This window comes from Rhinolophus ferrumequinum, chromosome 11 (assembly GCF_004115265.2).
Source record: "Rhinolophus ferrumequinum isolate MPI-CBG mRhiFer1 chromosome 11, mRhiFer1_v1.p, whole genome shotgun sequence".
Taxonomy (NCBI): Eukaryota; Metazoa; Chordata; class Mammalia; order Chiroptera; family Rhinolophidae; genus Rhinolophus; species Rhinolophus ferrumequinum.
The window spans coordinates 21,024,011-21,050,763 of NC_046294.1; positions in this window are offsets into that span (position 1 = coordinate 21,024,011).

Here is a 26,753-nt window from a genome sequence, read left to right on the forward strand (position 1 = left end):
ATTTCAGAGTCCTTCTCCCCATACCCCAGTCGATCTCAAAATGGTTCAAAATGAATGGGTTGAAGGTCCAAACAACCATACAGTCTTTTCCTTTCATTAATGCCATAAGCTCAGCTACTTGCTTTAGGACAACCCAGCTCTTTCTCCATAATTTCTATTCAAATAGTTACCTTATGGTCCTAAGAGGAACCCACATTCCCTCTTATCTGTTAAAGTTTGATAACTTGAAATTTTCAATAACTAGATGGTATCCCCTCCCACCCCCCCAAATGTGAAATAGTAAAAAGACCTCCAGGGATACCACTGGCCTGCATATCAAAAAGAATAGACAGTCTCTAGAAAGCTAGACATCAAAACTCTTGCTCTTGCTGCATTGGAGAGAAGGGATTTCTGTGATTCACACACATACACACACATACAAACACACACACACACGGGTCAAACAATAGATAGTCTTTTGAGAGAATCTGAGCTGTCACCTTGTTTTATCTGTCTGACAATTGTGTGTTCAGGAGGAAAATAAAAATTCATTAGCTACTTTGAACTGGCTTTGTTTTTGCCTTTTGAAGGTATATTTGGACCCAAAAGAAGGTACAATTACCATGATTAAACATCTTAAACCATAACAACTTCTTAATTATTTTTATAAAACTGCTAAATGACTCATATTTCCTGGACAGTTAAGTTCTGTGGAAAACTTGCTTAAATGTCTTGATAATGAGATAAAGACAAATGTGAAGTGAAATATTGCTACAACAAAGGTTTTCATTTTGATCCATTTAGTGAGCACTGGGATGGGAAAAATTGAGAGGGAGATGACATATGAAGATGAAGGGAATACAGTTCCAGATTTCAAGACAATAGCAATGTTAGGGGAAAAATCTAAATATCTAAATACAACAGAATAAACTTAATACCGAAGAGAATTTTTTAAAAAGAATTACTCTGGTAAAACAACAAAGAAAAAAGTTAGTTTCTAAAGGATAACATATAAGACTTAACTGAGAAAGATTTTATTACCCAATTTAAATTTTAACGGGTAGAAAGTGGAGAATCAAAGAGAATAAGAAAAAGCTCAGAAACATGAATATTCCTGCCTGTTTGGAAAACGTATGGAGAAATAAATGTATGTAGAAGCTAAGCTAAGTGTAATGAGAAGTTAAATGGAGAAACGCTTGTTAATCAACTATATGTATTATGTAATGTATTGTTATCTTATATAATGCTGTATTATTAATAATGAGATGTGATCATTATATTTATAAAATTAAATTAATGTCTGGATTAAAGCAGATAAAATATTTAAGAAAAAGATTTATAAACTTGAAAAGGTAGCATTGAAATAATCCAAAATGAAACAGAAAAAAAGAAGGAAAAAAAGAATAGAGCATCAGTGATCTTGGAAATAATTCATGCAGCTATACTGACAAATGCATTGGCGATCAGAGTCCCCAAGGTGAGCTTGGAATAAAAAATACACATGTTTGAATTAATAATAGCCAAAAATCATCCAAGTTATTCAATAAACCTCAAGCACAAGAAATATGGGGGGAAAAAAAGGCATATAAAACTCAAATTGCTGTAATGAAATAAAGAGAAAACCTTAAAAGGAGTCAGAGAAAATTTACGTGGTATATACAGATATAACAAAGTTAGAATGTTAGCATATTTTACATTGGAAACATGCAAATTAGAAGACAGAAGCAAAATCTTTAGAGTACTGAATGAAAACACAATGTCAATCCAGAATTATTCGTCCACTGAATATATAGGTCAAAAAAGAAGGTGTGATAAAAAACTATTTGGACAAAGAAAGGTTGCAAGAATTCACCAACACACACACAAGAAGAAATGCTAGCAGAAGGCCTTCAGTCAGAAGAAAAATGTTATCAGATAGAAACCTAGAGCTACACAAAGGAATAAAGATGAACAGAAATGGTTACTTCTTGGTAAATGTACTAGAAGGAACCTCTCTTCATAGTCTAACTTTAAGAAAAGATCATCGCTTAAATAAAAAAATTGTAACAACGCAGTGTAGGAGTCATAATATGTAAAAAGTTAAATGACAATGATAGCACAGAAGACATATGTAGAAGACATGTAAAAGTGTAACATTTATGATTCTTATTTTATACATGAAATGGACTAATAACATTTGAAGATAAACTGTGTGTGGAGACAGAGCCCCAGAGAGCAGTTTCCAGGCTCTCAACCTCACATAGAAAGGTGCTGGCTCAGGTAGTAGATGGTCATCAGCTGTGACTAGTTGGCCATCGACTGTTACTGGTTAGCCATTAGTCACTGGCATAACTGCGGCGGCTAAGCCAGCAAAGGGTGGTGTAGTGGCATGGCATGGTGGAGTATGGATTATGGATTGCAGAGAGGCAGACTGCAGCTAGCAAGTGAGGTTGGTTGGCAGAGAGAAGTGGATAGCGGGTTGCGGATTGTGTGCCTTCTGCCTCCGGTGTCTCCAACCCAGCCGCTAGTGAGACTATAGTGTTATGACTCCCATATCTATGGCTCCGTGGGTGTTCCTTTTTGGCCTCACTGTATCCTGTGTTCTTATGTGGGGAGCGGAACTAGAGACCCCGCCTGACACCCCGCATGACTGTGATAAGTTAAAAATGACACTATATACTATAAACATTAAAGTAATCACTAACATAAAAAGCAAACAGTTATAGCTAACATTAACAAAAGAGATAAACTGGAATGATTAAAAAAAAATTATAAAGAAGGTAGAAGAAAAAGACAAGGAACAAACTGATGGGAAAAAGAGAAAACAAATGGAAAAACACAATGCACTTTATTCTAACCATATTAATAATAAAATTAAATATAAATGGGCAAAATACACTATTGAAAGGCAGGATCATTACGTAAGATGAAAAAGTAAGACCCAACTCTATGAGGCCTTTAAGAAACTCTGAATTTAAAGATACAAAACAGTTCAAACCAAAATAATGCATAATTGAGTGACATCATAGGAATGATGACAGTGAGGTTGTCTTCTTGAGCTCTCCTCAGGAACTTACCACAAATTGAACATCTATAACCGATCAAAGGACTCTGCTCATCACATAGAATAGCTAAAAGACCCCTAGGAGGATTACTCGAAGGTGGACAAACTGGGCAAGCAGGGGAAGAGGGAAGGGAGCGGAGTGGAGACACAGCCCGCATTTGCAGCTGCAGAGACGCAGAGGGCCCCAAGATAGAACAGAAATCACAAGAGCCAGAAGGTGGGCTCTCTCCCTGCATCCCACAGCTGATCTCTCCTGCCAAGAGAACAGCATATACAGCTTTTGAGGCAGTAAACTCAGCTGAGACCTCCAGCTGAGCCCTAGGTCAGACAAAGGACAAAGGAAGTAAACACCATCCTGGGCCCCATCCCCACTCTCCCAATTCTACTCCTGCCCTTTCAGAGACTCAAGCTGACCCCTGAACTGAGGAGTAATGTCAGATTACAGAGGAGCTGTAATGCTCAGGATCTGGGAGGACCCGTTTTTCAGCTGTGACCCAGGGAAGATGCTGGGAAGAGTGTGACACTGCTGGGCTGGGAGAGAGAAGACTCCTCCATCTCCAGTCTCCACCTTTTCTGGCCTGCCTAGGGCAGGGCAATTACAACTGTGGAGATACACCCAGGGGTCAGCAGCAGGTGGCAGAGGCAGCTCTGGGCTTTCAGCACCTCAGAAATCTCATGTCCTCCACACCTCCCAACAGAAGTAGTGCCCTAAGACTCAGGAGACATGGGCACAGCTCTGGCTGAGGTGCTCTCAGTGTGCGTATGTGCAGACAAGAGCAGAAACTTCACTGACTTTGTAAAAACTACCATCCAGAACCCATAGCCCCATTCATCTAGAACTGCAGTGCCAGGGTCACTCTGGGCATCAGGTGGCCGACTCTGCCTGCCCAAGACGCAGAGGACTCTTTGGTACAGCAGAGGACAACCTGGAGATTACTTGGTGGGCTAAAGCCAAGACTGGTGCTTTTTTTTTGTTTTTTGTGTTTTTTTTTGTTTTTTTGATATTTTTGCCGGTGTTGAATGTGGGTTATCAGGTGTTTTTACACATCGGTGTATTTGGGTTCTTTCTTTGTTGCTGTTGATTTTGTTGGCATTGTACTTGGTGATTTGCTTTGTTCTGAAATTGCCCTACACCAGGGCCCAGCCCAAGAGACACAAGATTCAACACACCTAGAGGTCAACTCCAGACCAAACCAGAGTATTAACGGGTTTGAGGTACAAGTGACACACCCAGAGGGAATTCTCTACAGGCACAAGAGCCAATAGGGCCTAAGCCTCATTTGAGTGGTCAATGCTCATGCAGCAGATCATCCATTGTGGGCAGAGTCAATTCTCATAACTCATCAACCTAGGAGTCAATCCCACCTATGGACAAGACAAAAGCAAAAAAAAAAAAAAAAAGCTCAACTTTAACAGGATGATATACACAGAACAAGGGTCACCTTTGGAGCACATGCACAGGAGAATAGGGAAGTGGTTCAAGTCAAATATAAAGGACACATATTACATAAGATCACCCAGCAAAGACCGAGAACCATAGGGGATCTACCTAATCCATCGAAGCAAACACAGAGAGTTAGCCAGAATGGGGAAACAAAAAAATATGTCCCAAATAAAAGAAGAGAAGAAACCTCCTGAATTGGAACCAAATGAAATAGAGGTAACCAACCTATCAGAGACAGAGTTCAGAACACTGATGATAAGAATGGTTAAGGAGCTTAATGACAACATAAAGAAGGATAGAGAAATCATAATGAACAACCAGTTAGAACTAAATACAATAACTGAAATAAATAACACATTTGAAGGAATTACCAGTAGGTTAAATGAGGCAGAGGATCGAATCAGCGACTTAGAAGACAAGTTAGCAGAGATCCCCCAAGCGGAACAACAAAAAGAAAAAAGAATAAAAAACAATGAAAATGGCTTAAGAGACCTCTGGGATAACATCAAGTGCAACAACATGAGCATCATAGGAATACCAGAAGGTGAAGAAAGGGAGAAAGGGATAGAGAACATATTTGAAGTAATAATGACCAAAAACTTCCCTAACCTGGTGAAGGAAAATGACATACAAGCCCAGGAAGTGCAGAGAGTTCCAACCAGGATAAACCCAAAGAGGTTTACACCAAGACACATCATAGTTAAAATGCCAAAGGTTAAAGACAAAGAGAGAATCTTAAAGGCAGCAACAGAAAGACAGCGGGTTACATACAAGGGAACTCCTATAAGACTATCAAATGACTTTTCTATAGAAACTTTGCAGGCCAGAAGGGAGTGGCAGGAGGTATTCAAAGTGATGAAAAACAAAGGCCTACTACCTAGATTGTTTTATCCAGCAAGGCCATCATTTAAAATTGAAAGAGAGATAAATAGTTTCCAAGAAAAGAATAAGCTAAAGGAATTCATTACCACCAACCCAGCATTGCAGGAAATATTAAAAGGCCTTCTGTAAGCAGAAGAAAGATGAAAACAATCTAACTACAAATAAAAAAGTGGCAACAACTATGTACCTATCAATAACCACTTTAAATGTAAATGGATTAAATGCTCCAATCAAAAACCTAGGGAGGCTGAATGGATAAGAAAAAAAGACCCATGGATATGCTGTATACAAGAGACTCACCTCAGATCAAAAGACACACACTGGCTGAAAGTGAAGGGTTGGAATAAGATAGTTCATGCAAATGGAAATGAGAAAAATACTTGAGTAGTAATACTTATATCTAACAAAACAGAAGTAGCAATATTTATGTCTTCATTTTTTTAAATGAAGATGATATTAAAAGAGAAAGACTGCCACTACATAATAATAAAGGGATTGATCCAACAAGAGGATATAACCCTAGTAAACATCTGTGTACCCAACATAGGAGCAACTAAATATATAAAACAGAAATTGACTTACAAAAAGACAGAGATCAACAGTAATACTATCATAGTATGGGACTTCAACACACCTCTAACAACAAGAGACAAGTATTCCAGACGGAAAATAAATATGGAAACATCTGTCTTAAATGACACATTGGACCAGTTGGATTTAATCAATATTTTCAGAGGATTTCATCCCAAAGTTGCAGAATACACATTCTTTTCAAGCGCACATGGAATATTGTCCAATATAGAACACATGTTAGGCCACAAAGTAAGTCTTGATAATTTTAAGAAAATTGAAATCATATTAATTGTCTTCTCTGACCACAGTGCTCTGAAATTAGAAATCAACTACAGGAAAAAAACTGGAAGACAAACAAATACATGGAGGCTGAATAACATGTTACTAAATAATGAATGGGTCAACCATGAGATCAAGGAAGAAATCAAAAGATATTTCGAGACAAACAAAAATGAAAACACGACCCAAAATCTATGGGATGCAGCGAAAGCAGTCCTAAGAGGGAAATTCATAGAAATGCAGGCCTACCTAAAGAAACCAGAAAAATCACTAATCAACAGTATATCTTTGCACTTAAGAGATCTGGAAAAAAGAACAGCAAAATAAGCCCAAAGGGAGTACAAGGAAGGATATAATAAAGATCAGAGTGGCAATAAATGAAATAGAGACAAAAAAAATACAAAAGATCAATTAATCCAAGAGCTGATTTTTCGAGAAGATAAACACAGTCAACAAACCTTTAGCCGGAGTCATCAAAAAAAAAGAGAGAGAGGACCCAAATTAATAAAATCAGACATGAAAGAGGAGAAGTGACAACAGACACCATAGAAATACAAAAAAATTTTAACAAATTACTATGAGCAACTATATACCAACAAATTAGACAACATGGAAGAAATGGACAATTTTCTAGAAGCATATGACCTTCCAAGGCTAACTCAAAAAGAAACAGAAAACCTGAATAGACTTATTACTACGAGGGAAATTGAATCAGTAATCAACAGGCTCCCAACAAACAAAAGCCCTGGACAAGATGGCTTTACAGGTGAATTTTACGAAACATTCAAAAAAGAATTATCACCTATTCTCCTCAAACTATTCCAAAAAATCCAGAAGGAGGGAAGGCTCCCAAACAATGTTTTCAAGGTCACTATCACCCTGATCCCAAAATCAGACAAAGACATTACAAAAATAGAAAACTACAGGACGATATCCATAATGAAGATACATGCAAAAATCCTCAACAAAAAATTAGTGAACAGAATTCAGCAATACATTAAAAAGATCATACACCATGAACAAGTGGGATTCATTCCTGGCATGCAAGGGTGGTTCAACATCCGCAAATCAATTAATGTGATACACCACATTAACAAAATAAAAAATAAAAATCATATGATCATATCAATAGATGCAGAAAAAACATTTGACAAAATCCAGCAGTGATTTATGATAAAAACTCTAAAGCAAGTGGGAATAGAGGGACCATATCTCAACATGAAAAAGGCCTTACGTGATAAACCCACAGCTAACATCCTACTCAATGGGGAAGAGCTAAAACTTTTCCCCTTAAGATCAGGAAAAAGGCAAGGCTGCCCACCCTCTCTACTTCTATTCAACATAGTTCTGGAATTTCTAGCCAGAGCAATCAGAAAAGAAAAAGAAATAAAAAGCATCCAAATTGGTAAGGAAGAACTAAAATTGTCATTATATGCAGATGACGTGATACTATATACAGAGAACCCTAAAGACTCCACCAAAAAACTATTAAAACTGACAAATGAATTTAGTAAATTAGCAGGGTACAAAATTATTATTCAGAAATCAGTTGCATTTGTACATACCAATAATAAAATATCAGAAGGAGAAATTAAGAAAAAAATCCCATTTGCAATTGCTTCAAAGACTATAAAACACCTAGGAATAAATTTAACCACAGAAATAAAAGATCTGTACTCAGAAAATTATAAGGCACTGAAGACAGAAATTAAAGAAGATACAAATAGATGGAAACACATACCATGCTCATGGATAGGAAGAATTAGTATAGTTAAAATGTCGATACTGACTAAGGCAATATACAAATTCAACGCAATTCCTATCAAACTACTAATGACATTTTTCACAGAAATAGAATTTATAATCCTAAAATTTACATGGAACCATAAAAGACCCCGGATAGCCTCAGCAATCTTGAGAAATAAGAACATAGTGGGAGGTAGCACGATACCTGACATCAAATTATACTAAAAGACTACAGTAACCACAACAGCATGGTACTGCATGAAAACAGACACATAGATCAATGGAACAGAATAGAGAGTCCAGAAATAAATCTATGCCTATGTGGTCATTTAATCTATGACAATGGAAGCAAGAATTTATGGTGGGGTAAAGACAGTCTATTCAATAAATGGTGCTGGGAAACCTGGACAGACACATGCAAAAAAATGAAGCTGAATCACCTCCTTACACCATATACAAGAATAAATTCAAAATGGATTAAAGACTTAAATGTAAGATCTGAAACCATAAAACTCCTAAAAGAAAATATAGGAAGAAAGTTTACAGACATTACCTGGAGTAAGATTTTTACTGATATATCCCCTCGGGCAAGGGAAGTACGAGCAAAAATAAACATGTGGGATTACATCAAACTAAAATTTTTTTCACGGCAAAGGAAACTATCAATAAAACAAAAAGGGATTCTACTGAATGGGAGAAGATATTTGTCAATGATATATCTGATAAGGGGTTAATATCCAAAATTTATTAAAAACTCACTCAACTCAACTCCAAAAAAACAAACAACCAAATTAAAAAATGGGCAGAGGACATGAAGAGACATTTATCTAAAGAGGACGTACAGATGGCAAACAGACATGAAAAAATGTTCAACCTCACCAATCATTAGAGAAATGCAAATAAAAAACACAATGAGATACCATCTCACCGCAGTCAAAATGGCTATCATCAATAAATCAACAAACAGCAAGTGCTGGCGAGGATGTGGAGAAAAAGGAACCCTTGTGCACTGTTGGTGGGATTGCAGATTGGTGCAGCCACTATGGAAATCAGTACGGAGGTATCTCAAAAAACTGAAAATGGAACTATCTTATGACCCAGCAATCCCATGCCTAGGTATCCGGAGAAATCCAACACTCTAATTCGAAAAAAATTTGTGCACCCTTATGTTTATTGCAGCACTATACACAGTAGCTAAGACATAGCAACAACTGAAATGTCCATCAGTAGATGACTGGATAACGAAACTGTGGTATATTTATACAATGGAGTATTACGCAGCCATAAAGAAGAATGAAATCCTACCATTTGCAACAATATGGATGGACCTAGAGAACATTATGTTAAGTGAAATAAGTCAGACAGAGAAAGACAAATACCACATGATCTCACTTATATGTGGAATCTAAAAAAAAGAATAAATGAATGAACTAATCAGAAACAGTTTCAGAGACAGGAAAAACTGAGGGTTGCTAGATGGGGGGGTAAGGATAAGGGGGAAGGTGAGGGGATTAGAAAGCACAATCGGTAACCACAAGATTGCCATGGGAATACGAAAGTCAGTTTGGGGAATATAATCAATAATGTTGTAAAGATTTTGTAGGGTATCCGATGGACACTTGTCTCATTAGGGAGACCACCTCAGGGATGATGTAGATGCCTGATCACTGCACTGTATACCTGAAGCTGAAACTAAAAATAATGAATGTCACCTACAATTTTATATATATATGTGTGTGTGTGTTTGTGTGTGTGTGTGTGTGTGTGTACATATATATAAACTTGTAACTATATATATATATAGTTACAAGAAGTGGAGTACAGCATTAGGAATAGAGATAGTGTGAATATAACAGCTGTATGTGATGTCAGAGGGGTAGTAGATTGGGGGAGGGAGGTTATCACTCTGTGAGGGATATAAATGATAAATGTCTAACTATTACATTGTTTTGTATACCTGACACTAATTTAAAAAATGCATAATTTAAAAATAAATAAATAAATAAAACTAATAGAAACAAGCTGAGAAGCTGAGTGGTAATATTAATTTCAAAGAAGATTTCATGATAAGCAACATAATGAGAAATAAGGAAGATCAATTGGTATTCATAAATCAATAAAAACTCAGAAAAAAAATCTTGAAAATCCTAAATATTTGGAAACTAATTAATACAGTCCTTAACCATTAAGTCAATGAAGTAACTGAAACAGATATGAGAAAGTATTTTCAACTAGTGGAAATAAAAATTTAACATATGAAAATGTGTTGGATACACTAAGACAATTGTTTAGAGGGAAAGTTGCAACAATAAATTCTTGTAGTGGAAAATGTCTCAAATCAATGACTTTCCTTTCAATTTTGAATCCAAAAAGAACAAAAATGAAAGACAATGAATTACTATAAAGCTAGAATAAACAAGACAGTGTGGATCTGGCAAATTAATAGACAAATATATCAATGGAACAAAATAGAGAGTCCAGAAATGGACACACATTATATGTATAGTCAACTGATCCTTGACAAAGGAGTACAGTCAATACAATGGAGAAAAGGTAGTCTTTTCAACAAATGGTGTTAGACAATAAGGACTACCTACATGCAAAAAATAAATAAATAAATAAAGATCCAGACACAGACCTTACATCCTTCACAAAAATGAACTGAAAATGGATCATAAACCTAAATGTAAAATGAAAAACTATAAAACACTTAGAAGATAACATAGGACAAACTCTAAATGACCTTGGGTATGGTGAAGGCTTTTTTAGATACAACACCAAAGGCATAATTCATGAAAGAAAGTAATAAGATGAACTTCAATAAACTCAAACTTTCTTTTCTAGGAAAGACAGTATCAAGATAATGAAAAGAAAATCCATAGAGTGGGAGACCATATTTGGCAAAGACATCCCTGATAAAGAACTGTTACACAAAATATACAAAGTACTATTGAAACTCAACAATAAGAAAAGAATCCAATTAAAAAATGGGCCAAAAATTTGAGCATGTACCTCACCAAAAAGGCCATAAAGATGGCAAGTAATCATATGAAAAGATGTTCAACATCATATGTCATTAGAAAATTGAAAATTCAAACAACGTGACAATGTGATACCATTACACATCTGTTAGAATGGCAAATTCAGAGTATTAACAACATATGCTGGTAAGGATGAGGATGTAGAGAAATAGGAACCCTCATTCATTGCTAGTGGGAATGCAAAATGGTACAGCTACTTTGTAAGACTGTTTAGCAGCTTCTTACAAAACTAAACGTGGCTTTACCATATAATTCAGCAATTGTGCTCCTTGGTATATACCCAGATGAACTGAAAACCTATGTCCACACAAATAGCTGCACACAAATGTTCATAATAGCTTTATGTATAATTGCCAAAACTTGTAACCACCCAAGCTCTCCTTCAGTAAATGAATGAATTAACTCTGGTATATTTAGAGACTGGGACATTATTCAGTGCTAAAAAGAAATAAGCAATCAAACCATAAAAACACATGGAGGAACCTTACATACATATTACTAAGTGAAAGAAGCCAATCTGAAAAGACTACGTAGTATATGATTCCAACTATATGACATTCTTCAAAAGGCAAAACTATGGAGACAGTAAAAAGACCAGAGATAATCAGGGGTTAGAAAAGAAGGAGGGATGAATAGGTGGAGCACAGAAGATTTTTAAGGCAACGAAACTATTTTTATGATACTGTAACAATAGATACATACCCTAATACATTTGTTAAAATCCATGGAATGCAGAACATGAACAGTGAACTTCAATGTAAACAGTGGCCTTTGGGTGATAATACCGGGTTTCCCCTAAAATAAGACCCAGTATTTATATTACATTATATTATATTATATTATATTATATTATATTATATTATATTATATTATATTATATTATATTAGTTCCAGTCCTATATTATATTAAAATAAGACTGGGTCTTATATAAATTTTTGATCCAAAAGATGCATTAGAGCTGACTGTCCTGCTAGGTCTTATTTTTGGGGAAACACTGTAATGAGTCCTTGTAAGTCCACCAATTGTAACTAATGTACCACTCCTGTGCCAGAGGTTAATAGCAGGGGAAGCTATACATGTGTAGGGGAATGGGATATATGAGACCTCTATAATTTCTGCTCAGTTTTGCTGTGAATGTAAAACCTCTCTTAAAAAAATAAAGTCTATTAAAAAATGAAAGAAGTCAGAATAAACAAAATAATATAGATTGGAGTTGGAAACAATTACACAGACAAATATCAATGAAACCAAAGCTACTTTGTCAAGAATATTATGCAAATTGACAAACCTTTACCCAGACTAATCAGGAAAAAAGAGAAAACAAAATATGTGTGTGTATATTATATATATATATATATGCATATATATATGGTGTGATCAAACAATAGAGTAAATGTTTAAATAAAAAACAAAAATTATTATAGTAAAAGACACATTGCCATCAACCCCCCTCAAAATTGCCCCGCCCCCTTGCTTCGAACACACTTATCCCATTTTTTTATCCACTTTCTGAAGCAGTTCTGGAAGTCTTCTTTCGTGAGTGTTTTTAGTTGCACTGTCATGGCTGCCTCAATGTCCTGAATCAATTCAAAATGTTTACCTTTCATGGTCGTTTTGACTTTGGGGAAGGGCCAGAAGTCATACAGTGCCAGATCTGGTGAATAAGGTGGATGAGGACACACCATGATATTTTTATTTGACAGAAATTTCCATACAAGAAGCGATGTGTGACATGGAATCTTTCTGTTGTGATCAAAAGATACAGTGAATGCTGCTGCCAAGTGCCATCCAATGGAAAGGCAGGGATCTTCATTATGGGAAGCAATGCACTGAAACTTAGTAACAGTGTGTGACAAATATCAACTTGTTTGGTACAGTCAGTAGGGTATGAGCTACGGTTGAGAGAAGATGTGTTTTAAAGTGTGCCATAAATCATCCTCCATCATGACCACACTCCATGTCACACATCGCTTCTGGTATATGGCAATTTCTGTCAAATAAAAACATTACAGTGTGTCCTCATCCCCCTCATTCACTGGATCTGGCACTGTGTGACTTCTGGTTTTTCCCCAAAGTCAAAATAATTCAGGACATCAAGGCAGCCACAACAGTGCAACTAAAGATACTCACAAAAGAGGACTTCAAGAACTCCTTCAGAAAGTGGCAAGAATGATAAGTGTGTTTGAAGAAAGAGGGAGTATTTTGAGGGGGATTAATGGTAACGTGTCTTTTACTGTAATGATTTTTTTAATTTAAACATTACCATATTGTTTCATCATACTATATATATATACACACACACATATACATAATACACAAATTATAAATGTATATATATATATATGTATATTAATATCAGGATTGACAGAGATGACATCACAACAGATGTCAATGAAGCAGGCAAAAGATGCAAAAGACATCCTAAGTACAGAGAAATAAATAAAAAATTTATTTACATATAACATTTTCATCAGTGTACAAAATTCAATGTAGTCTACAAAAATGCTGCTAGAGCTCATATGTTATTTATAAGTTTGCAGGATACAAATCAACATACAAACAAAATTAAAAATAAAATTAATACTATTCACAATGATACCAAAGAATATGAAATGTTAGGTATAGATCTGAGAAAGATTTGCAAAACCTGTTCTCTGAATACTCTAAAGATTGTTGAGCAAAAATAAAGAAGTGCTACATTATTGGAAAGTTATGCCCTGTCCATAGTTCAAAGACTCAGTATTGTTAAAATATCAATTATCTCAAAATTGATCAATAAAATCAATAAATTCCCAAAGTCCCAGCAGAAATTTTTTCTAGACATTGGTCAGTTAACCCTCAAACTCACATGGAATGGTAATGACTTAGAAAAGCCAAAATATCTCTGAAAGAATAAGAACAAAGCTGAGAGACTAACACCACCTGTCTTCGAGGTAGTTATTATTAGTATTATTAAATGACAATAACTAAGACAGTGTAGTTGTGGCTACATGATAGACCCACAGATCAATGAAACAAAATATAGAATCCAGACACACATGCATTGTCCACTAATTTTTGACAAAGTTATAAAGGCAATTCAGTGGAAAAAACATAATGGTACAACTAAATAGCACTGTAACAACTGGATATTGATATACACAATAAAGTGTCATAAACAATTATCTCAAAATAGATCTTAGACCTAAATTAAAAAATCAAAACTATGTTAGTAAAGTTACATAGATTTCAAGTGTACAATAAACTTTAATTTAAAAAAAAAATCAAAACTATGAAACTTCTAGAAAAAGAGGTAATAGACAATCTTGTGACCTTGAATTCAGCAATGATTTCTTAACTATAACTCCAAAATCACAAGGTATAAAAGGAAAAAAAATATATTATTAAACTGGACTTTAACAAAACTAAGAACTTCAGCAATTAGAAAGACATCACTAAAAAAAGTGATGTCACAGAGAGAACATATTTGATCATAAAATATTTACATCTAAAATATATAAAGAATCCTAACAACTCAAAAATAAGACAACATACAACCCAGTTTAAAAGGGGCATACAGTTTGAATACTTTACCAATTATGATATATGACTGAAAAATAACAACAGAAAAGGAAGTTCAACTTCATTACCCATTAGGGAAATGCAAATTAAAACCACAATGAGACTGTCTGAAATTAACAATTAACGAGGCTAGTAACATCAAGTGATGAGGATGTACTAAAACAGGAACTTTCATACAGTGATTGTGGGACTGTAAAATCATACAAATGGAAATTTGTTTGCTATTTTTTAAATTTTCACTTACCACAAGACCCAGACATTACATTTCCAGATATTTACCTGAGAGAAATGAAGGAATATGTACATATGTTTATAGCCAAAAAAGTAGAGAGAAACCTCTGATCGGCTGAGTCCCTCCAAAATTCCTATGTGGAAGTCTTAACCGCCAGTACCTTTAAATGTGATGGCTTTTGGAGATAGGGTCTTTAAAGAGGTAATAAAGTGAAGTGGAGGTCACTGGGGTGGGCCTTAATCAAGTATGACTGGTGTTTATATAAGAAGAGACAATTATGATACAGACTAAAACAAAGGAGAAGCCATGTGAAGACACAAGGAGAAAATGGCCATATGCAAGCCAAGCAGAGAGCCCTTTGAAGAAAAAAGAACTCTGGTGATACCTTGATCTCTAACTTCTAGCATCCAGAACAGTGAAAAAATAAGATTCCATAGTTTCATATACCCAGTCTTCAGTACTTTGTTTTGACCTCTCTAACAATCTAATACAAACCCATTAATAAGTAAATGGATAAACAAATTTCAGTACGCCTACACAATAGCGTACACAATTCAGTACGCCTGACACTAGTCAGCAACAAAATGGAATAAGCCATTGATACATGCAATGCCTTAGAGCAGGGGTGTCCAAACTTTTTTCAACGTTTTTCACCAAGGGCCATATGCGGTAAAATACACAAACAGCCGGGCCACTCACGCGAGGTGAAGTACGTATTGCCTCACCTGGTTTATTTAAGTAAACTAAATATATTTTTGGAATTTGCTGCAGGCCAATTAACAATGGATCATGGGCCGCAGTTGGCCCGCGGACCGCAGTCTGGACACCCCTGCCTTAGATGAATGTATGTATAAATAATTTTGTTGAGGGAAAGAAGCCAGCCACCTCTCCAAAAAGTAAAAGATTACATTGTTTAATATTATATTTATATAAAGTTCTAAAAAATACAAACTCACCTACAGGGACAGTAAACAGATTACTGGCGATTAGGAAGACAAGGAGGAACAGATTGGAGGAATAACAAAGGTGCACACATTTTATAGGTGTATTTACATGTCAAAATGTATCAATATACATTTAACATGTATACTATTATATCACAATGAAGTTCTTTTAAATAAGAAAAAAATGTTACATGGTAAGTGGTACATTAAATATATATAATGTAATATAATATAATATAAATATAACTTATTTAAATATATTTTTTAAAGTTACCTGTTTTCAGGTTGTTTTCAGAATATCACATTAAAACCAATAGCAGTGTTCCATGCACTCTTTGCAAAGGATAGGTTATTTCCATTCAGAGATTGTTTTGCAGTAATTTATCCAATATTACTATTTATCTACATGTTGATATTTCTTTTTCCATTTTTCCACAAAGAATATGTACAACCTGATCTGTTAGGAGTAAAAAACAAACTACTGCTCGCTTGCACACATGTAAATAGAAAATCCTTTTCTGTTTTAAGATTAAGTAGAAAAGTTTAAGTTTGAAAAAGAGAGTTGAACTCATTTTCTTTTCTGTTCATGTTTTTCCCCCACCAATCCTAAATAGTGTTAAGAGGCAATGCATTTTAATATGGTTAAAAGATGGTTAGAGAGTAGGAGAAAGTGGATAGAACTATTCCTGAATTGTCAGAACTAGTTACAAAGAAAAATGAAAAATATTAAAGTTTAAAAAATGAGTCCAGCTTTATCCCTCCAGAGAATTCATTTTCCTTTGCAAACATTTTATGAATGCCATGAAATTAACTGATTTAAATGAACCTCCTTCTAGAAGGTTATTACAAAGAACCTTACCACCTTGCTTACCTGCTTTTTTATCCATATTTACTGAACTTCCATACTGTGTTTCAAATTCGCATGCTGATAATTTTGATATAGCCATAGGTGTCAATAGAAAGTACCAAATTGAGATACAAACAATTATAATACGGATATTGTAAGTGTAGTAAAATCATACATTTAAAGTATTTGAAAACTCTGCAGGTTATATTTGAAGCAAATCAGAAGATCCTTATCTTTGGGTAATCCAAGTTGCTCGAATAAACCAACTTAATAAAGTCTTTGTATGTTATCTGGGTGAGATTCTGATAAGTTAACAGAATGTCATACCAGAGAATTTATAACGTTTAAGGAAGTTGAGGTTTAAAACAAACAAACAAACGAAAAAACAACTTCAACATCTTTTCCCATCAAACTTCCCACTGTTATTTCTCATGCTTCCACTTTTTATAAGCAGCGTTAACATACGACGTCCCTGAATAAATCATGTACTGTATCTTCGAAACACCCTTCTATCTTTCTGGAATGCCTCTCCCATTAGTCCTTTTCTAGTTAATATTGTCTTACCTTTCCAACTGTAGATCAAATATCACCCTTTTTAGGGAATCCTAAATCTCCCACATCATCCTACCTAGGCAGAATTAATCACTCACCCATATGTACTACCATGAATGTACTAAGGCATTTAAATTCAATACGTATCATTGAATCAAAGTCTATTCTGTATCAGGAATTTTACTATTTTCTACATCCATACACATTTTCTCACTAGATAGAAAGCATATAAAGACTAAGGAGCATGCCATTTTTTTTTGTATTCATGACACAGCACAGTATCTGGGATTTCGTTTCAATAAATGCTTACTAAATTAATCCATTTATATGACTTTTGAAATATTGCCATTCTGGAGTGGCATCTTTCTACTCAGAAAGCTTATGAATTTAATCACCAGGCTACTTTGAAAGAGTCCCTACCTACAATAATTAGTTTTTACTGTAACAGGTCATCATATAAAATGTCTAAAAAAAATGTATATTTCTCAAGGGGAGAAGAAATGAGTATATCACATTTTCTGTATATCATAAGAAATTTGACCTCTATGTATGGATATTTTCACTTGTCTTCCATCACCTTTCAGAAAGCACTCTGCTTATAGAGAATCATTACAGCTTACAGGCTTAGAATACAAAGATGAAGTCCAAGAAAGAAGTATTCAAATTCCAGTTCCATGACTTTGTGCTATGCTGTGTCTTTGTTGTGTAAAATATCTGAGTTATTTTAGCTGTCTGAACATCAGTTCACTTGTCAGAAAAAAAAAAAAAAGGAACAATAGGTTGCTTTATTAATGTAAGTGTTAAACAAAGTACATATATGAAAGACTAGAATATTACTAGTAATTACTATGAAATCATAGTAATATTAATACTAGTACTTAACCTTATGCAGTAAGTATGTACTCAAAAACTAAAAAACAAAAGATCTATTCATCACCACCACCTGCCCAGCACAAAGCTGATGAGAGCTAACAAAATTTGAAAAACAAAATAACTTGTAATATCCTTTCTTTCCTCCCCATCTTCTCTGAATTTTCTAGAGCTATTGTAATTTTTGAGCACATTAGACCAACCACATTTGGGAAGTGCCTTTGTTGTGTTGGCTAAAGTCTCATCAGTGGATATAGGCAAATATCACTGCACTCAGCTTCAAAAGTATTTGCTAGCTACAGTCTCAGAGAGTCATCTATTACTTTTTGATTTAGGGTCAGACTGTAAACCATGTTCTGCTCGAGTTCCTAGAGGAAACTCAAAACACAATTTACTGTAAAAGAAGATGAATAGATCGTAATTATTTCATATTTTTTCAAACTGTGATTTATCAATCCAAAAGGAATTGAAGTTGGTGATGCACAGAGATAATTTTGTTTGCCCGTGCATTTATTATTTGATATTCAATATAATATTTAAATTAATATGGAGTTTTCTGCAGGCATTTCTAAGAATAGTTATGAAGTGCATTGCTGCACACACGCACACACACACACAAAATCATACTGCGATGAAGGAGAAAGCACTGATGCAACTTATCACTGATATCACATATAAATTTCGATTTAGACTGATTTCCATTAAATATAAATACTCCTGGAGATATTATAATCCAGATTTGGTTTGACAAATTTTAAATATTGATTTATATATTTCTCCTCATATCTCACCACTTCCCTTCCCTCTTCAAGTAGTTTGTTATCTACTTACTAACTTGCTTCAGAGTATGAGATATGTGAATGGTAGGAAAAGTGACATTAAGTACAAGACATATTCCTCCCTAGCTGTTGTTTCTAAAAGCCAAGCCCATCATGAAGAACAGGCCTCCATAAGATGTTTAAGGAAAAACACAGACACGCAGGGAAGCAGAGAGTGGAACACTGATAAATAGCATTCCAGGACAGCGGCCTCCAGAAGAGACCCAACCTTCATCTGGAGGGTTGTGTGATTTGACTCTGGGAGACCAAATCCTGGGCACTGAGATTCTCAGCCTCACTGTGCCCCATGAGTGACACAGAAGCAGTAGATCCAGTGGACCTGAAGACCCATGTGAACTGGGGCAATAAACGGGCTTCTCCAAGGCTGGAGCTCCAAGAATGCCTAAGGTTGAATTCTCTACGTATTCATGGGTAGGAGATTCACAGTCAAAATTAGGTTAAATGATAAAAGATTGAAGAATGTATCTTTTGTGAGCTGTGCTTCAAAATGCTGCCTTTGAACTGCTTCCATGTGTGGTCATGCATCCTCACAATGAAGAGATTCAGCGTCTTCAAGATTTCCTTATGGAAATGCCTGAAGACACTGAAGTTCTGTCATTCTATCTGGAAAAATAAAAGAGCATGAGTGCCTACCTGCCACCTCGAGTCAATTTCCCTCTTTCCATTTGGAGAAGTCAAAAGAGATAGACTTGTTCACAGCATGTGTCATAGATCAAGTCTGATAGTAGCCTATGAGATTTAGGTATTTTTCAAAGACAAACAGTGAACCCTGAAATTAACAAGTATGTAGAATGAATGGAAAAAATACCAATGTGGAGGAAAAAATGGGTATGAAGCAATTATAAACATTTTCTGAGAACTTCTATAAGGTCTGACAATTAAGTTTGCAAACTTGTTATAGCGATGTTGCTAACCTTTATTGATATCAGAGGAATTATTCATTATGAGTTTGTATCAACTGGATGAAGAGTTAACCAAGTTTACTATTTGGAAGTGCTGAAAAGTCTGTGTGAAAAAGTTAAGATGAAAAAGACCTGAACTTTTCACCAACAATTCATGGCTTTCGCATCACAATAATGCACCAGCTCACACAGTACTGTCTGTGAGGGAGTTTTTAGCCAGTAAACAAATAATTGTATTGGAACACCCTCCCTTCTCACCTAATCTGGCTCCCAATGACTTCTTTCTTTACTCAAAGATAGAGGAAATATTGAAAGGAAGACATTTTGATGACTTTGAGGACATCAAGGGTAATACAGCGACAGCTCTGATGGCCATTCGAGAAAAAGAGTTCCAAAATTGCTTTGAAGGGTGGACTAGGCACTGGCATCCGTGCATATCTTCCCAAGAGAAGCACTTAGAAGGTGACCCTACTGATATTCAGCAATGAAATATGTATTAATAGCACTTTTCTAGGATGAGTTCGAGAACTTCATTGTCCGACCTCGTATGTGCCAGGTACAGTGCAGTAGACTATGGCAGCAAATTAGTCTCTACTATCCTACCTTCTCTGTCAGGAATGATATTCCCCTAGTTATTGGCATATCTTACTGAAGCACTTCCTTCATGCTTTTACACAAATGTCACATTTTAAGTGAGGTCTTCCCTTGCTACCTTATCTAAGATTGTAATCCCCCCAATTCTTCCTATTCCTCTCCTGTAATTAATTTTCCTCCTTAGCACTTATCACTACCTAACATACTTTATGTTTCATCTATCCTGTTTCTAAAATTTTTAATGTTTCTGGAGGCAGTGATTTTGATTCTTCTTCATATTCCTATATCCCCAACCCTAGAGCCATGTTTGACACAATATAAAAGCTACATAAGTATTTACTGGAAAAATGATTATTTGAGTGACTCACTGAAGTAACAGCAGCTGTTTATCTTCATTTTGCCACATGAGGAAATCAAGGCTCATACAGATTCAGTCATTTACTCAAGGTCACACAGTGAACTGAAATTTGAATATATATTTATCTGACTCCAATGTGTCTGCTCTTTTCACTATGACATTATTTAAAATAAAATTAGTGAGCATGCACTTTTGCGCCCAGCCAGAGGCTAAACAAGAGGAGATAAATAGGTGACTAAGACACTACTTTCTATATTCAACTTGCACTCTAGTGAAGGAGACAGGATAATGAAAAGGAGATTTCACCAGCATACTCTGACAGGTTAAATGCTTATTGCAGTGCAGTGAAGGAACCAAAGCTCGAGTTAAGGAGAAAGTTCCTTAGAATAAGTGCTGTTTAAGCTGAGACCGAAAGAATGAATAAAAGGGAAAACAAAAAGTTAAAGAGAAAATTAAGACGATAAATAGCTGGTGGAAGATCAAATGAGGAGGGAGGGTGATTAGCTCATAGAGGAGCCCATGACCATGAACACATGAGTAGAGGAGTGGAGCTAAAAGAGTTGGGTTTGTAGTGATTTAAAAAGAAAAATTTCAGTAATTAGGCTATGAGAAAAGCAGAGGCCAGGTTATGAACATTTTTTTTTTTTTCTGGAAGGAACCCACTTAATAGGACAGTGACAAAGATTTTTAAAAAATAGATGGTAACCCCTTTGGGTTAGTAGTAACTATTCAAACCTTCCACATATTGAAAAGAGGAAGTTGACCCTCAAATATGTTTAACGATCCTCCCTCTTAATGCTAGGTGATCCGTCTTGGGACTCAGCTATCCCATTGCAGAGAACGGACTCCTTGCCAAGACCTCTGTTGAGGAATCATTTTTCTACACCAATTAACAGTTTGCTAAGGTGCATCAGTTATATATTGCTGCATAGCAAAATTGCCACAAACTAAGTTGCTTAAAACAACACATAATTGTCATCTCACAGGGATTAGAAGTCCATAAATGATTTACCTGAGTCCTCAGCTTAGGGTCTCCTAGGGTTACAATCAAGCTGTTGGCTGTGGCTAAGGTTTCATCTGAGCTTCCACTAGAGATGAACCTACTAATTCACTCGGTTGCTGGCAGAATTCAGGTCCTTGCAAGTTGCTGGATGGAGGGCTTCCGTTTCTTACTGACTGTAGGTTGAAGGTAGCCCTCAGATCCTGGCCATCTGGCCCTCTCCATATGGCAGCCCACAACATGGAAGCTTGCTTTTGCAAAGCCAGCAAGGGAGGGAAGTTCTCTTTGCAAGAGGAACATTTCAGTTTTATGTGATGTAATCACATACAGGTAATCACAGGCATCCCATCACCTTTGCTGTATGCTATTGCTTAGAAGAGGGTCACGGGTCCAACATACACTCAATAGGATGCAAATCCACAGGGCATGAATACCAGAAGATGGGGATCCTGGGGACCACCAAGAGTTTGTCTGTCATATGAGCTTTCTCTGTTAAACGTCAGTGTAGTTACTTGCTAATTATTCCCCTTCCCTGAAGTGAGTTCCATCTGTCTTAGTCAGCTCCATCTGTCTTGGTCAGCTCAGGCTGCGATAACAAGTTAGCATTGACTGGGTCACTTAACAACATTTATTTCTCACAGTTCTGGAGGCTGGGAAGTCAAGACCTATGTGCTTTCAGATCCGGTGTCCGGTGCAGGCCCTCTTCCTGGTTTACAGATGGTCATCTTATCATTGTGTCCTCACATGGTGGAGAGAATAGAAAGAAAGCATGCTCTCTGGAGTCTCTTCTACTCAGGGCACCAATCCCATTCATCAGGGCTCCACCCTCATGACCTAATTACCTCCTAATATAGGCGCACCTTGTTTTCATTGAGCTTCCTTTATTGTGTGTCACCGATGTGCCGTCTTTTACCAACTGAAGGCAAGACCCTCCACCAGCAAAAATATTACAACTGGCTATATTGTGGTACTCATTTTACTAGTGCAGTGGCCTAGAACTAAACCTGCAATATCTCCGAGGGATGCCTGTATCATCACATTGGGGGTTAGGATTTCAACATACCAATGGGGGAGGGGGCACAAGCATGCAGTCCATAACACCGTCATATCGTCTAGTTGCTGATTTCGAAATTCATTAGCAAATCTCTGGGCAAAACTTCACCATGCATCCTATCCCCACATCCAGCTGAGCCTGATATGTTTGAACAATCTCTAGAGATGAGGTTAGTCCCAGTTCCCAATTGATTAAACTCACCCATGCTCAGGTGGGTGACTGCTATGATTGCAATGCTTGTTAATAAGCGAGAACCGCCCTCATGAACAGGAGCCTTATGCCTCCTCCATTTGAAGCCTTTCTTCTTTGATCGTTATAATTATAACATTTTTAGGCGAAAAAGAGCTTGGCAGATCTGGGGACCAACTGTTTTATGTAGCTATGTAAAAATAATGCCAGGGAGAGGTCAGAAGGGAGAGCAGGCAGCCAAATTTCCCCAATTTATGTGAAACCTTTAATCCACAAAGAACTCATAGGCAATAGTTGTTAAAATGACATCCCAACAGTTGTAGCTGCCAAAAGCTATTTTACTCTTGACATCAATTTCAGAAAACATCACCTGTGAAAAGTTCAACATTTAGCATTTCCTATTGTTTTATTTTTTCTTTAAATATAGACCTATTTCCTGTGAAAAGTGCCATTTGGGGGGAAAAACAAACAAACAAAAAAACAAGTATTAATAACCCCCAGATGAGATAAAGGCACATGGGGGATTTAGGTGTCAAGAGAGTGGACACAGGAGTCAGAAGACCTTTGCACTACATTCAGCAAACTCTGATTCCCAGAAAGTCAATTAAGCTCTCTGGGCCTCCACTTCTGATGTGTAACATGAGAGAAACAGATGCTTCTACCTAGTCCTTTGACAGTCTATGAGGAGAAATAATACGGCCGTTAAAAAGTAAACAAAGACTTTCCACTACATTCCTTAGATATCATTCTTTATTATTGTCTTGGAAGGAAAAGAAAAAGAAAAAGAGAATAAAAGAAAGAAAGGGAAAGGGTTAAATGTTTCCAGAATTGAATCTGATTATAAAGCTTAATATTGTGTGGTCATTTCTACAACTTGATATAGTAATAAATTTGGAAAGCAAATTGGGCTAATTCAGCAAATCCCAAACTACTTGTCTAGTCCATAAGAACTACCGGGGTATTTGCTTGAAAGGAGGTTACCATATTCTGTTTCCAGATGGTCTCAATTAGGAGGTCATGAGTGGGTCTCAGTAATCTGCATTTTTAGCTAATGTAGTGAAATGGAGCTTTCTCCTAGGCCTCATTTTGCAATGCCCTTATCTAAAATCACAAGAATTCTGATCCTTGATTTCTTCCCCAGCCAAACTATACTCCACAAAGGCCCTTACAGAAACTTACATCCGCCCTGCACACCCTTCCCACTCCTCCTTTTCTCCTGGCTCACTTAAATCATGTCTCAGGTTTCACTTTTATGTCCCTTTCTCCAGTGAAGTCCTCCCTACTGCCAAAGAGAAGTTTAATTACGTTTCTTTTATTCATTTTATAATACTATGCACTTCTCCCTCATAGCAATTACTGTGATTATAGTTCATTAATATCTGTATAATTATTTATGTACTGTCTCTCTTTCCTTACCAAGATATAAAATTTCAGAAACTAGAGTCAGACTGTTTGATTCAACAGAGCCTGGAAAGTAGCTTGAACATAATAGGTGCATCAAAAATATCTGTTGAAATTAGGAAGGAAAGAAGGAAGGAAGGAAGGAAGGCAGGAAGGAAGGAAGGAAGGAAGGAAGGAAGGAAGGAAGGAAGGAAGGAAGGAAGGAAGGAAAAAAGGAAGGAAGGAAGGAAGGGGGAGGGAGGAGACAGCATAACCAACCAACCAAATCTTCTCGTCTTTGGAAGTTTGAATGGGAGATACCCAATGAGGAACAAAAGGGCCAAATTATTTAAACTAGAATCCTGGGATCAAACCCATACACATATATCACAGAACAATCTTTGACTGCAGAGACTGAAAACACCTTCACTGCCCTCTAAAAGGTTGGCTGAAACCATTTTTGCAAGCTGAATACATTGCATCACACTTCTCCCTGTAATTGCTTAAGCTTTTTCATATTCAGACTGCTTTAAATTGTTTTATTTTTATAAATAATAATAGTTTATTATCATTATCATTAATATTATTATTTAGAAGTCATATCACAAATCACGGATAAAAGTTTGAGTGTTAACATAACCTCTTTGGGAACTTCTACATCATAAATTGAAATAGTGAACAGGCCCCATAGAAACATGGAGAAAGTGCTCAGCACTGTTCCAAGAAAAATGCATTTCCAGTAGCTAGGCATTTGCAGCTATGTACAGTAGAAGAGTTTTCACCTTATAAGATCAGAACCAATAGTTGGTAAGTTATTAGAAAAATTAGTTGAAATCAAGAATCATAAAAAATGTATATATGTGTGTGTGTGTGTGTGTGTGTGTGTGTGTATCTTAAACATTTTTGTACCGTAACACATGAAAAAATGTACACTTATTATGTAATCAGTTGATGTACGCCAGGGCTTCTTCCTTGAATGAATTTGCTACTAGAGATTTATATAACCTTTCTTGCCAAAGCATCCACACCATTAATATATCTTCTACAATTTCTAGTATGGGTCTGTTAAAGTGAAGTGAAAATTTTTAAAAACGTGTAAACAAATCCCAGTACAAAACGTTTATAGACTTTATGACTTTTTCCTCAATCTTTTGTATTATACTTACCACATCTATTCTGATGGCAATTTTGTTTTAGTGGCTTACCTTCAGGAAGTCAAAATCATGTAAGTTAGTTTGCATAAAAACCACAGCTCTTTTTCTGTCTGTGTCCGTATTTTATCAGTGTAAGCACTGCATGGATTCACTAACAAATACAACACATTTGGAGACAGACACAAGAGACTCTTGGTAAGTGCAGACTCACTTGGTGAACTCAAAATTGTCCGGGCCAACTTGAAAGTAGCTTTCTAGGCACTGACTCCATTTAGAAGGGAGAATGTTCAATGATCTGGTGAATCAAAAGAAGTCAGCTACTAAAGTCTCTGTCTGGTGTAAGCTTAAACATCTACTGCAATGGTTGCTGGAATGTTAATAATGAGAATATTCATAAGTGCAAGGTTTCTCTCATCTTTACCAAACTGCATTGTCTTTAAGTAAAAAGCCACAGAATCTTCTCTATGTTGCATCAAAGATTTTTTTTGTGTATGTATATCAAAACCCAGTAATCTAACATTTATCAATTCAAAAGTGACATGTAAATTAAGACAAGTAAAGGTACCCTTGAGAGATAGGGCCATTGGGGAGGTAAGAAGTGGGTTTCTGAATTAGACAGACATTAATTTATAGCTCCAATCTGCCACTGATTAAGAAACTTCACGTGCATATTGAATATTTCCTGAGCTTCTGATGGAGAGGTACTATCCATACTACAGTGAACATGAGCTAGTTGGAATTAGGGTAATGAAAATATTCTGGAACTAGATAGTGTTGATAGGTATACAAAACTGTGAATATACTAAATACCAATGAATTGTACACTTTGAAGTGGTTAAAGGGATGAGTTTTACGTTATCTGTATTCACCACGTACACATGATAGAGATGATAATGATATGGGGAGAATATCTGCTAAGTTTGTATAATGAGTTTAAGCCTGAAATGATTATAATTGAGGTATTAGAACGAGAGCTTAATGTTGAAGTTTTAGAATAGTAAAGGCAATTACATTTTTGGACATCTGAACATGGGATCTGTGAAAATACTGAATAAGCTATATCAGAATTAAATAATGTGATGTGTGGGAATGGCCTGGCACAGATACAGTAATCTACAAGTAACATGTCCTTCCCTTTATAACCGCTAGTTGACTGTGGGTAATCAGCAAGTCGTTGAAGTACAGCGCCCTAAGTTTCATATTCACCTAACCAGTGCTTCCTATTAAATACAAGGGGTTTAAACTAGATGACCTTTAAACTGCTTCCCTACCTCTTCATAGTCTTTATA